General features: G+C 42.9%; 1 non-coding gene across 1 annotated transcript; it reads left to right on the top strand.

The window, feature by feature from the left end:
• Positions 1–14,176: 14,176 nt before the first annotated feature.
• On the top strand, positions 14,177–14,249 carry TRNAA-UGC. Its single transcript has one exon. It is a non-coding gene; the product is annotated as a tRNA-Ala (tRNA).
• The last annotated feature ends 687 nt before the right edge of the window (positions 14,250–14,936 follow it).

A 14,936-nucleotide genomic window follows, 5' to 3' on the forward strand; every position in this document is an offset into this window, starting at 1 on the left:
GATTCTAGCTGCTTGTGTGTCTCCCACCACCCCGTCACTCCCCATCCTACAAGGAGTGGCCTCACCACCATGATGCGAACCGGCACAGCTTCCATTCCATGTGGAGAGGCTAGGCTGCACACGAGGAACTAGCTCCAACGAATGAGAAAGTTCTAGCCAGGTCCGCCGGCCGCAATTTACTAGGAAATTATGCTGAAACCCTGCAGTTTGGGATGTGCCTTTAGAGGGGAACCTGGCCTAGCTACAGGTTCTCGGTCGCTTGTCAGTTAACCTTTGATGGATGCATCGTCACCTGCATGGCTGCGTGTCGAGCGTGTGTCGCCGTTGCCTTGCCTTCAGTGGTGGCGCATTATGGCACGGTCGTGGAGGGGAAGCGGGACCGTAGGCCGTAGCATGATGGCGGCCGCTGTCGCCGGCAGGGTGCGGTGGTCACCGGGAAATTGGGGCTGTGGTGGAACCCGGGACATTGGCCATGTCTCTGTCAGTCTGTCTCGCTATCTACGGTTTTGTCATCAAGGCCTGAAGACAGTTCCTTGGCCGTTTCAGCGGTTGGCTGTGGCTCCAGCGGTACGTGTGATGCTGATGAGCAGGAGGTGCTAAGCCATTGCGTGCAGGTAAGGGGTGGCTTGTTCAGCTCGAGTGAAGAATAAAAGTCTGGTACTTCAAATTTATATTATATAAAATGTCCTTTAGCAACATATTCAGTATTTACTCGGAAGTCACTATATACAGTTAATAGTCTATCTAGAACAAAAAGGAGGAAATGACCTATCCTGGATGTCCTCTAATGAAATCAAACGAATCTTTAAAAAAATGTTTTTCAAAAACTTATGATGAAGTGAATGGAAAACACTGCCCCGCTGAAACACAAGCGACAAAGAGAGCATTGTGTGTCAAGGCCCGACCCACAAATATATTAAGACTCCTTCGGCCCATAAGATATGCACTCCTCACGGCTTCCACTAATTCGTCTATTTGCGATGTTTTCTAGTTGGTTAAAAAAATTAATATTGGAGAATAGAACTCTTTTTTTTTGCGAGAAATCCACCGATCTATTAATAATCATCAACGGTAGTACAAATAGCCCAAAAAGTAAAGAAAATTACAAATTGGTACTCGGGCCACCTAGCGACGAGCACGAGCTGAAGGCGCGCCGCTGTCCTCGCCCCTCCATCGCTGGAGTCAGGCAAAGCTTGTAGTAGAGCTTGTTGTAGTAGACAGACGGGAAGTCGTCTTGCTAAGGTCCCAAAGGACCAGCGCACCAAGGCAGCAACCATCGCCAAATTTTGACAACCGTAGATCGAAAGAGACTAACATGAAACCACACCAACAAACATGAAAACTGATCGGATCCCAGGAGATCCGACGGGCACAAACTCCACGCGCCCTCCGTCAACGCTAAATGCACCACCGGAGCGTATTCTGAATTCAGGATGTAGACGCCGCCTCACCATCCCAAAGAAGAGACAAAAAAGCAAACTAAATTAAGAACAGAAACTCCCCGCCGGTGAGGGACCGTGGTCCGCCACACCTCCAAGACCCCAAGGCCACCGGAGGCGGAGCGGACCGGCGGTATCGCCGGCGAGGAGGACGGAACCCTAGATGGGTTTTGTGGCTTTTTCCGCCGCCGCCTCATGTTGTCTTCGCATGTACCGGTTCACGTTGGGCAGGTTTCGGGCTTCATTCGGCAGTCTTTTGGAGAATAGAACTCTTGTCTCCTACTCCTACGATACTACCGAGGCTTTCCCTTTATCTCATGTATAGCGGCTCCTAGCTCACTAGTAGCATTCACTAAAAAAAATACCCTAATTACACGCGGATATTGCCCGCATTTGCACTGCCACGCGGTCGAAAGTTGCAGGGTAAATTTGTGGTGAAAAATTCCCTAGCAACTCTGGCATGGTAGGTTTCATTTTTCCAAAAGACGGAAGCTGTCATCGCCGTTAGCTCTGAAATGGCGTGGCCATTGCCCGAACGCACAGACGATATATTCTGGGAAAAAACTTGTAAGGGTATATTGCCCCTATGTGTGGTTTTGGTAATTAATGACAACCCCTATGGACTAATGTTTTCATTGAGTTTATATGAAGGAATATTCCATAGGTACTACTTGTTCTCCATGTGTTGGATTCAAGTATGGATGCCATGAAGATAAATGTATACCTTGTGTATTGGATCAAGAACATCGTATGAGAAGATACAAGGTTGAGTTGGACAAGTTCAAGATGAGTATCTTGAGTGGATCACATGCTTGAAGCTTGTCGTCCATTTGGTGATAATGGACATGTGAAGATGTGCATCAATGGGGCTTTCCCATCATAGTGTATGGGGGAGCATTTGTGAGTCTTCACGAAGCAACATTGATCAAGTGTGGCATTCCGGCTTGAGTGAAGCTTGAAGAGTTATCATCAAGATCAAGCGGGATGCGCAAGGCAAAGGTATGGCCTTGCTAGGTTTTCCTTTTATCGGTCTCAAGGTGGATGTTGGGAGACCGGATTATAGGATAGATAGCCGCACTATTAAGAGGGGCTTTCGGTTGAGTAACTTGATCACATCGTCTTAGGGAGCTCAATCCTTTGCATATTTTGCATATCCTTATTGCTTCTTGGTGTTTCTCTATGTGAGGTTCTTGAGCTTGTTGCTAGCTTTACAACAAGCCCAAGTTCATCGAAAACGGAGTTCGCATGCATCTTCTATTGCGTTTTCGAGGTTGGGTGATTTTACCGGTTATTCATGATATAAGGTTCTACCTTTTATATTCATGATAAAATCCCCTCCTACAGATTCTTGTGTTTTCACTTTCTATAAGATAGCATTTGTTGTTATCTTCCAAACAAAATTGGTTTCATTCGAATCGGAGTTCGGGAGCATTAGTTATTAAAGAAAAAGGAAAAAGAGGAAAAAGAAGAAAAAGAAGAAAAAGAAAAAAGGGGAGGGGCAGCCGGCCGGCCGACCGGCCGACCGGGCCGCACGCCGGCCCACCCGGGGCAGTCGGTTGCCGACCGGTCCACCGGGCCGCGCGCCGGCCTGGCCCGGCCACCACCCCGGCCTGACCGGATCTCCTGCTGGGCCGTGCCCTTCGCCCAGTTGGGCCGCCTCCCCCCGCGCGCCCCTGGGCCTTATCCGCCGCCCTGCGCGGCGCGCGCCCCGCCCGGTCTCTGCTCCGGCTGGGCCGGCCTGCAGACCGGCCTGTCCGGCTGCTGGTCCGGTCAGCCGGCTGGGCCGCCGGCCGAGGGCGATTTTTAGCCCGTTTTTCCTTTGTTTTTTTTCCTGTTTTCCCCCCCAACGGTTCTATTTCCCTCTTAGCTATAAATAGGCTTCTTCCACCTTGAGCTTGTGTAGTTCTTTCTATTCTCTCTCCTCCATTGCTACTATTTGAAGAACTTGCTCTCCCCCTTGAATCCTCCAACCATTCTTGCTCATATTTGAGGATTTGGGAGAGGGGATCTAGATCTACACTTCCACCGATCGATTTCTTCTCTAAGTGAGGGAATCTCTTGGGATCTAGATCTTGGAGTCTTTGGTTGACTTTCCCCCTTGTTCTTCCTCTCCAATCTCATCCTAGCATTCGTTGCTTTGGTGGGATTTGAGTGTGAAGGACTTGAACACCTCCGGTGTTCTTGCTTTGCATCATTGCATAGTGTTGAGCTCTCCACCACGATTTGTTCGAGTGAGAGACCGTGAGCTTGTTACTCTTGGAGGGTGACCTCCTAGTTGGCTTGGTGATTGGTGCTCCGGTGATCTCTTCAAGAAGATTGTGAAGAGGCCCGGGCTTCTCCTTCGTGGAGCTTGTGAAGTGGTTGTGGAGCTTGCCATCTCCGGAGCGGAGGAAAAGCTAACCATAAGGAAAGGGGCCATAATCCTTCGTGGGTGTGGTTCGGAGAATAGGGTGAGCCTTCGTGGCGCGGGGAATCCTTCGTGGGACCTCCACTCCTCCAAACGTGACGTACCTTGTTGCAAAGCAAGGGAACACGGGAATACATCCTCGTCTCCGCGTGCCTCGGTTATTTCTATACCCGAGCTCTCTTTCCTTGTGATAGCCATCGTGCTTGAAGTACATATATCTTGCTATCACTTGTGCTACATATATCTTGTGCCTATCTTGCTTAGCTCTAGTTGCTATTGTTACACTTAGTTGAGCTTAGCATATTTAGGGTTTGTGCTTGTAATCTAAACGATAGTTTAATTCCGCATTCATACAAGACAAATCCGCAAGAGTTTGTAATTGCCTATTCACCCCCCTCTAGGCGACATCTCGATCTTTCAATTTGTATCAGAGCAAGGTCTCTCCTTGTTTTAGGCTTCACCGCCTTGAGAGTAAAGATGTCGGCTAGTAATTTAGTGCACAATGACACAATTATCTTTGTTGGCACAAATTATCATTTGTGGCGAAATTGCTTGCTTTGTAAACTTCGGACCTTGTGTCCAAACATTGAGCAATTTCTAGATGTAGGTTTTTCTCCTCCGATGGATCCTCAAAATCTATCTTTAGAGGATGAGAAAAACTTACATCTTGAAGCTCAAGTATCTAATGAGCTTTTATTCTCCTTGAGACCCGATTTTCGTAGGTTCTTGATATATATAAAGCGAAAATCGTCTCATGAGATGTGGATCAAGCTTAAGGAAATGTTTGGTGGATCCACTTCTCAATTGGTCGGTGGTGACTCCGAGGAGCTCTCTTCCCCTTCACATCATGAAGAGCTCCAAGTTGCTTCCACCTCCGGTCGTGATGAGTTATCATCTTCTTTCACTTCACCAACGTGTAGCAAGACACGAGGTAATGATATGGTGAGTGGTGAGGAAAATTGCAATGTTGATATTGTGCTCAATAGTGATGATTCTTCATCTCTATCCCATTGTAATGCTTCCTCTTTGGACTTAAACACATCTAGCATTGAAAATGACCTACATGCTTGTGTTGATAGTCCTTGCATATCATGTGTAAATTGCTTACATAGATCTCATGAAGATATGCTTACCTTGTCTTGCCCCCATAATCAAAATGCTTATATTTCCTCTAGTTGTTTGTTGACTAACAATGTAGAGGAAACCGAACACTATATGGATCAAGACATGTTTTCAAATGAGGATTCAAGAATATCTTCATCTTCATTCTCCGGTATGCACATGTGCCTTATGGCAAATGGATCAAAGGTATCTCCTACTTTGACTCCTAACACTTCCTCTAATGATGAGAGTGATGATGATGATAATGATGAAGAATATAATACCTTGGTGCATAATATGGCAATGATATATGCTTCTCTTCATGGTAATAAAGAAGCTCGTGCTAATCTCGAACACTCTATGGATATCTTGAATAAATATAAGGAAACCATAGTGAAGTTGGAGTCCCATGTTGAAAATGAGGAAATGAGATTCACTCTCCTCAAGCATGAGCTAAAAGATGAGAAGCATGCTAATTTCATGCTTACACAAAAAATTGAATCCTATATGCATGAAAATGAGAAAACTATTGTTGATGCTTGTGCTACTAACTCTAATTCTTGTGAAGCATCGACCTTAAAGGAGAATGTTGAGCTAAGGGCTCAACTTGAGTTGCTAACTAGCAATTATAGGGAATTGGAAGAAAGTCATAAAAAGCTCTCAAGCTCTCATGATGAACTTCTAATTTCCTATGATGGGCTAAAGTTAGCTCATGAGGCTAGTATCACTAAGGTAACATCTTGTGAGCCTCATGTGGACATTAGCACAACCTCTACCCAAAATGTTATATTGACATGTGCTAGTCCTTGTAATCCATCTAGTCAAATTAGTGATACACCTTGTGTTGGATTACTCACTTTGCCTTGTTGCTCTAACAATGAAGCTTCTACTTCCTCTAGTACTTGTATTTCTACTAACCATGTAGAGGAAATAAAAGAGCTCGAGGCCCAAGTTCTTTCTTTGAAGAAAGACTTGGAAAAGCGTCATGAAGGGAAATCCGCACTTGACAAGATGCTAAGTGTGCAACAATCCCCCAATGACAAGAGTGGACTTGGATTCAACTCCAATAACAAGAACAAGTCCAAGAGCAAGAGCAACAAGAAGAAGGGCCAAGACAAAGTCAAGGATTCGGCCAAGTTGGTTTGTTTCAAGTGCAAGGTTGAAGGGCATCATGTTAGATCATGCTCATTGAAGAAGAAGAAGAAGAAGCACTTGAGTGAGAAACAACATGGGAAACGGCCACAAGGTAAAGGTCAAGCTCATGATCGACCTCGAGTTGAAGATAGGCCACTTCCCAAGAAGAATCAAGATATTGTTCCCCAAGAGAAGAAATCAATAAAGAAGAGAAAGGGGAACACTTGCTACTTATGCCGTGAGAAGGGGCACTTTGCTTCTTCTTGCTTAGATGGTACCTTATCTAACCCTATAATTGTTGATAATGATTATTCTCTAGGGAAGGATAAGGATGGCAATATGTTTGCCAAGTTTGTTGGAACTCAAAGTGGTTTCAAGAAAAGAACCATTTGGGTTGCCAAGCCTATTGTGACTAATCTCTTAGGACCCAACTTGGTTGGGGACCAACAATCTCAAACTTGATCAATAGGTGCATTTGGAGGTCATTGGAGACTTGGCTACTTCATGAAGAATTAAGGGATCTTCATATATTATATTTTGACCAAGCCAAGTCATATGGATTATCGTCTATATCTTATATCCAATGTTCCTCTTTGCGGTAACTTATACTTCAACTCATCATAATTATTGTAAGTTACTTGCCCCTTTGCATGTTTGGTTTTGTACCAAATATGTGTATGTATGTGTTGTGTCTTACTTGCTTATTTGTGTATTCAAGTATGTTTGTTGGACTCACCATATACTTGTGTATTACTTTGAGCCTAATGCATCTTGATGATATCTTATTTGGCTCTCTTTGAAGTGATTAATGGAACATCCCATTTTGGGGGAGTGATATCTTTGTGCATCTCTCTTTCTTTAAAATGTGTGTACATGGGTACCACCACTTAGTATTGATATTGCAAGATTATCTAGTCACTATGTGGTGTGCCATACTCATGAGAAATTCAAATTCTAAATATCCATTAATCATCTCTAGTTGAATTTTAGTTGCCTCTTATTTAGAAGAAATGTTTTATCGCATTATGGGGGAGTAATATGTTTTGTACATATCACAAACCTAGAAAATGTGAACATATGAGGTTATGCCACTTAGAGTTGATGCTCTTAATTATCTTGTTCCTAGGTGGCATGTTTGCTCAAACAAGCTCCATTCCTAATAAAAATATTTTATTACTCATCTTGTGGGCTTTTTGTTTGAATATGAAATTCTTGGTGCGGTTTTTCCTCAAATACATATCTCTATATCTTATTTGGGACACCGTTTGCTTCAAGTTATTCTAATCATTGCCGTGCGTGATTGTGTGACTAGTTGAAGCTATCAAGAATCTTCATCCGTGCATAGTGCTCAATTCTATATACTTATCCTATGCCTTTTATTGTGAAGTTGATTCTTACTAACATTGTGAATACTCCACCGGAAATTATTTCCAATATACTCATTGTCTTTGACAATTGATAACCTTGTATGTGGTTGAATTTTTGGATCATCTTCATCTTGGATTGTTTCTTACTTCCTTATTTTATTTCCAAGAAATCTTTGTTGCTCCCATGGGTCTTCCTTGTCCCTTTGAAAAATGTTTTGATAAATTCTCTTGATTCATATCAAGTGTTTGTTTTGGAAGACAAACCTTTTTCCTTACGGTACATTGTGCCATTGTGAAAAGTGTATAGGGTTTGGTTTATTTTGTTTGAACCTTGCTCTTTTGGGGAGTTTGCTATCTCATTCTTTCTTACATGATTTATTTGCTTGAATGAGATAAATCCTTGAGCATGTTTGCTTTATTTCATCCGTTATGCTCAATGGTTTTCTCTTAGTTCATTTGTTGAACTTTGTTGAACAAATCTTTTGTGGTTTGCTTCTTAGATATAACTTGGACAACAAATTTGTTTTGTGGCACCTCTATGCCTTATCTATTTCTTTTGGTGTTTTGTCCAAAGTATATCTTTCTTGGATCTTTAAAGGTTTTAGTGCATGCTTATATGTAAATTGTTTATACTTGTAGCATGCTTGCTTTCTTTTGATCCATTATGTAGGATATACTCCATCAAATCCTAAATGGCTAAGATGTGCATGAAATTCAAACTTCATCTAAATATGCACATGTTTATATGGAGTGTGTCCTATATATTGTGGTTAGTCTAACCATGTTGGACCCAATAAGTTTGGGGACCAAGATGTACTTGAATAATGTTTTAGGTACATCGGAGATGCAATGGAGGCTTGTCTCATCTATAAGGAAGGTGTTATCACCATATGAGAATTGGAGTCAAGCTAGGATGATCGATGAACTATTATCTACTACATCAAGCCATTGCTATCTCGGTAACAAGTATCTTATTCATGCATACTCATATATCATCCAACCTCTTGTAGGTGGCATCTTGGCATGAAATTCCTTATTTCGAAAATATTGAGGTTCTTGAAAAATCCTTTTAAAGAAAACTTCTTATTGTACACTTGAGTAATTTGAGAAGATGCATATGGTAGGTTATATATATATATATCATATTTTATGATTCACCTATCACAAATATGCCCTCTAGCAATTTATTGCATATCAATTCCTCAAAGAGCTCTTGTGTGCAATATTGATGAACTTGTGAAATAAATCCATTTTTGTGATACTTGTTGCCTTTCTCAAAACACTCCAACTAGCTCTACTTCCCTTATTGTTAGTTGTAATGTTTTTGAGGTTTAACTTGGTTGATGTTCATTCATATACCATAAGTGAAAATTGGAGCCATAGGCTATATATGCTTCTTAAGCAAACATCCTTTGGTATATTTTATGACTTCATCTTGGATATCTTGTCTTATCTATTTTGTTAACCTCTTGTGTGTGCATGTTTCTTTATGGATCACTTGTCCACTTTAGAAACTCATATACATAAGAGCATTAATCCATCATCTTGATATCCTTGCCCTTTGCCGACCATCTTTTCCCCTTTTGTTTTTTTTTTGTGGGTTGGTAAAGAAAATTTATGAGTGCTTGGTTTATTTATTTTCTTCATGCACTCATATCTCGTAATTGTTGGACTAAAGTTGTTCTTGATAAGCATACTCTCCTCATCTTAGTTGTGTTCTAAATGATATATAGGGAGTGAGGATTCCATGTTTGTGCATATTGTATTCAAATGCAAATATTATAAATTGTGCACGAACCTTGGGAGCTTTCTTATTTCTAGAAGCACTATATCTCTCTTATCATGATATCTTTGTTTGTCCAATTGGATCTTTGATTGCTTGCTTTATTTGTTGAAGCTCACTTCACCATGTTATCTTTATGCAATCTTTGATCCTCAATATAGTTTGACTTCCTTCAAGTATTCATCATTGGATATGTGCATTTGATTTCACTCAAATTATGAGAAGTGCACACTTTGGGGAGGAACTCACATTATATTGGCCTTCTAAATTTTTCACCCATTTTGACAATCGATGCCAATGGGGGAGAAGTTTAGAGGGTTTAAGGAATGGTTTTATACTTAAGCTTGGTTTGTGCTTAAGTGTTTTGCCTCTCATGCATTCCATATTTATATGTCTTGCATGGTTGTATATATATAGTGGAAACTATCCCAATGGTTAATCTTGACAATATATGCAATGAATTCATGTTCATCACACGTGCATACATTGTGGGGGAGTTTTCTCTATATATATTGGTTCTACTCACATCCATTGCATTTGTTGTAGTTGTGTGAGTAGAGCCGGTTTTGATATGGACTAGTTGCTTTGTGTTACTTGACCATATCAAATACAACCTCTTGTATACAACTTATTCTCGGATAAGTTGCGTACTTGTCACTAATATTCATTATATAAACCCTCTTATTGTGGTTGTCATCAATTACCAAAATGGGGGAGATTGTAAGGGTATATTGCCCCTATGTGTGGTTTTGGTAATTAATGACAACCCCTATGGACTAATGTTTTCATTGAGTTTATATGAAGGAATATTCCATAGGTACTACTTGTTCTCCATGTGTTGGATTCAAGTATGGATGCCATGAAGATAAATGTATACCTTGTGTATTGGATCAAGAACATCGTATGAGAAGATACAAGGTTGAGTTGGACAAGTTCAAGATGAGTATCTTGAGTGGATCACATGCTTGAAGCTTGTCGTCCATTTGGTGATAATGGACATGTGAAGATGTGCATCAATGGGGCTTTCCCATCATAGTGTATGGGGGAGCATTTGTGAGTCTTCACGAAGCAACATTGATCAAGTGTGGCATTCCGGCTTGAGTGAAGCTTGAAGAGTTATCATCAAGATCAAGCGGGATGCGCAAGGCAAAGGTATGGCCTTGCTAGGTTTTCCTTTTACCGGTCTCAAGGTGGATGTTGGGAGACCGGATTATAGGATAGATAGCCGCACTATTAAGAGGGGCTTTCGGTTGAGTAACTTGATCACATCGTCTTAGGGAGCTCAATCCTTTGCATATTTTGCATATCCTTATTGCTTCTTGGTGTTTCTCTATGTGAGGTTCTTGAGCTTGTTGCTAGCTTTACAACAAGCCCAAGTTCATCGAAACGGAGTTCGCATGCATCTTCTATTGCGTTTTCGAGGTTGGGTGATTTTACCGGTTATTCATGATATAAGGTTCTACCTTTTATATTCATGATAAAATCCCCTCCTACAGATTCTTGTGTTTTCACTTTCTATAAGATAGCATTTGTTGTTATCTTCCAAACAAAATTGGTTTCATTCGAATCGGAGTTCGGGAGCATTAGTTATTAAAGAAAAAGGAAAAAGAGGAAAAAGAAGAAAAAGAAGAAAAAGAAAAAAGGGGAGGGGCAGCCGGCCGGCCGACCGGCCGACCGGGCCGCACGCCGGCCCACCCGGGGCAGTCGGTTGCCGACCGGTCCACCGGGCCGCGCGCCGGCCTGGCCCGGCCACCACCCCGGCCTGACCGGATCTCCTGCTGGGCCGTGCCCTTCGCCCAGTTGGGCCGCCTCCCCCCCGCGCGCCCCTGGGCCTTATCCGCCGCCCTGCGCGGCGCGCGCCCCGCCCGGTCTCTGCTCCGGCTGGGCCGGCCTGCAGACCGGCCTGTCCGGCTGCTGGTCCGGTCAGCCGGCTGGGCCGCCGGCTGGGGCGATTTTTAGCCCGTTTTTCCTTTGTTTTTTTTCCTGTTTTCCCCCCCAACGGTTCTATTTCCCTCTTAGCTATAAATAGGCTTCTTCCACCTTGAGCTTGTGTAGTTCTTTCTATTCTCTCTCCTCCATTGCTACTATTTGAAGAACTTGCTCTCCCCCTTGAATCCTCCAACCATTCTTGCTCATATTTGAGGATTTGGGAGAGGGGATCTAGATCTACACTTCCACCGATCGATTTCTTCTCTAAGTGAGGGAATCTCTTGGGATCTAGATCTTGGAGTCTTTGGTTGACTTTCCCCCCTTGTTCTTCCTCTCCAATCTCATCCTAGCATTCGTTTCTTTGGTGGGATTTGAGTGTGAAGGACTTGAACACCTCCGGTGTTCTTGCTTTGCATCATTGCATAGTGTTGAGCTCTCCACCACGATTTGTTCGAGTGAGAGACCGTGAGCTTGTTACTCTTGGAGGGTGACCTCCTAGTTGGCTTGGTGATTGGTGCTCCGGTGATCTCTTCAAGAAGATTGTGAAGAGGCCCGGGCTTCTCCTTCGTGGAGCTTGTGAAGTGGTTGTGGAGCTTGCCATCTCCGGAGCGGAGGAAAAGCTAACCATAAGGAAAGGGGCCATAATCCTTCGTGGGTGTGGTTCGGAGAATAGGGTGAGCCTTCGTGGCGCGGGGAATCCTTCGTGGGACCTCCACTCCTCCAAACGTGACGTACCTTGTTGCAAAGCAAGGGAACACGGGAATACATCCTCGTCTCCGCGTGCCTCGGTTATTTCTATACCCGAGCTCTCTTTCCTTGTGATAGCCATCGTGCTTGAAGTACATATATCTTGCTATCACTTGTGCTACATATATCTTGTGCCTATCTTGCTTAGCTCTAGTTGCTATTGTTACACTTAGTTGAGCTTAGCATATTTAGGGTTTGTGCTTGTAATCTAAACGATAGTTTAATTCCGCATTCATACAAGACAAATCCGCAAGAGTTTGTAATTGCCTATTCACCCCCCCCTCTAGGCGACATCTCGATCTTTCAAAACTCACTAGTATCTACTTGTTCAACATGAGGTTTTGGCGGCAATGATTACAAAGAGAAAGTATTAATACAAACAATTTAAGTAAGCACATCATCAACGGAATGTAGCTCAACTGGTAGAGTGTTCGCTTTGCATGCGGGTCTCTCCCACAAAAGACAGTTATCACCGCTCGATGTCGACGATGTGACGAACCGCTCCTATCGTCTAGTTTTGTTTACCTTCCTCACTAGAGAGTTTGTTAGGAGCTTCAACATAAACTAAGAACGATTGAGGAAGGTGAGGTTTACTACATAAGGGTCTCCGAAGATGTGCAATTTCATATTGGAGGCAAAAATCTAAATTTTGCACCTCTAAATATTTTGAATTTTTTTTAGTCCAAACTTGGGAGCAGATGTCTAATTTTACCCATCTAAGCCCTATTAATAATATCTTCACAACTTGGTTCAACAAAAAAATTGGTGGGGCGAGGAGGGGAGGGGGGGGCTGTGGCCCCCTACTTAGATTAGCCTCCGCCTCTGGTATCATCCAGCAACGGTTTTGGAACGCCAGCCAGTGGAAGAACTTGACCCGTGGGGGCGCCCAAGCTTTCCAAATGTGTTTCCACGCCTGGCAAGGGGTAGAGCCCTGGAACGTGGCGAGGTAAGCTAATCTCGCTGTGTAGCTGCCGTCCACTTCTAGAGCAACTGGTCCGGGGTGTCGTGGAGCTGCGTGCCATTGATGGCCTGCCACATCAAGAGGTACTACCCAATCTCGTGAAGCCCCAATGTGCCATGGATGTATCGTGCCCAGGTATGGCCCTGCAAGCCGTCCGCCACCATCCTTAGTTTCCTTCAGTGCTTGGGATGCAAGCATACAACAGTGGCGCGACCTCGCTGATGGACCGTCCATTGAGCCACCGGTCCTCCTAGAACAGGGCCTTGCGTCCGTCCCTGACCTGCATCGTGGTAGATGCAAAGAATAGGGCGCGCTCCTCGGCGGTGAACTGTAGGTCGAGATCATGCCAGGCGTAGCGAGAGTCGGTGCGACTTAGCCATAGCCAGCGCAAGCATAGGGAGAGGCCCGTGCGCTCCAGGTCGTGCACGCCCAGGCCCCCAAGGGGGATCGGTCTCGCCACCCGCTGCCAATTCACGTGACAATGGCCGCCCTTGGCGTCAGCTCGCCCGACCCATAGAAAACCCCGCTAGATTTTGACGATCAGCTTGATGGTTTTTTTGTCAGGGGCTACATCCTACTCAATGGAAAATTTATGCGAAGGACAATATTATAATTTTGAAATGGCTAATAATTAACTTAATAGATGGGCATTTCTACAATTTTGTATTATATAACATGTCCCTTAGCAACATATTCAGTGTTAATTCGGATGTCAGTATAGTTACTACTCTAGGCAAAGGAGGAAATGGCCAATTCTCGCTGCCGTCCAATGAAATCAAAGTAACATTTAAACGCTTTTCCTTTTTCTTTTTGAATACTAAATTGAATGGAAAACACTGCCCCGCTCAAAAAAAAAATGAAGGGAAAAAATAGAGCACGGTGTATCAAAGGCCCGAGCCAGATACATATCAAGACTCCTTCAGCCCATAAGATATGCACTCGTCATCTTTCCAGTGGACTTCCACTGATCCACCAGATCTTCTACCTGGGCTGCTTTCTTGTTCGTCAAACTAAATGTTTGAATCTCTCAAAAAAAAAACTAAATGTTGGAATCTCTCAAAAAAAAAAAACGAAATGTTGGAGAACAGAAGTATGTCCTTTTACTCCTACGCTTTCTTCACGAGCCTTCACCTCTCGTATAGTGGCTCCTAGCTCGCTAGTAGTCAGTAGCATGTAGTAGCGTCCACTGAAGAAAAAAAAAAACTCACTAGTAGCTAGCTCGGCACGAGACATTCAGTTTTGGAGGTAATGATTTCGAACAATAACAGCTAACACAAAGACATTAATGTTAATAATATAAACATGAATGGGGATGTAGCTCAAATGGTAGAGCGCTCGCTTTGCATGCGAGAGGCACGGGGTTCGATCCCCCGCATCTCCATATTATAATTTTATGTTATCATTTTGATTTTTTCTCCTATACTGTCAAAAAATAAGTCTGCTGAATTCTAAGGCAGGTTAGGGTATTTTCTACATTCTAAAATAGATTTATTTTGATTTTTTCTCCTATACTGTCAAAAAAAAAGTCTGCTGAATTCTAAGGCACGTTAGGGTATTTTCTACATTCTAAAATAGATTTCACAGTTCTTAATTTGTATGAGCACATCCTAAAGATTAGGTTGCTAACTATGAGTTTCTCCTATACTGTCAAAAAAAAAGTCTGCTGAATTCTAAGGCACGTTAGGGTATTTTCTACATTCTAAAATAGATTTCACAGTTCTCCATATTATAATTTTATGTTATCATTTTGATTTTTTCTCCTATACTGTCAAAAAAAAAGTCTGCTGAATTCTAAGGCACGTTAGGGTATTTTCTACATTCTAAAATAGATTTCACAGTTCTTAATGTGTATGAGCACATCCTAAAGATTAGGTTGCTAACTATGAGTTTCGTCCTGATTTGGGCGTATCGCCATCTTTTACTTTTCAGATGGTCGGTGGCGCCATAAACTTGATAACCAGCACCACGGAATCAAGAAATTAAACTAAATAGAATTTTAAAACAATCTTATTCGAGCACACTCCTCTTTTCCTCTCTCTTTCGAATGTCTAATCTCTGACTTAAGTCC

This window comes from Lolium rigidum, chromosome 7, assembly GCF_022539505.1.
Source record: "Lolium rigidum isolate FL_2022 chromosome 7, APGP_CSIRO_Lrig_0.1, whole genome shotgun sequence".
NCBI classification, from domain to species: Eukaryota; Viridiplantae; Streptophyta; class Magnoliopsida; order Poales; family Poaceae; genus Lolium; species Lolium rigidum.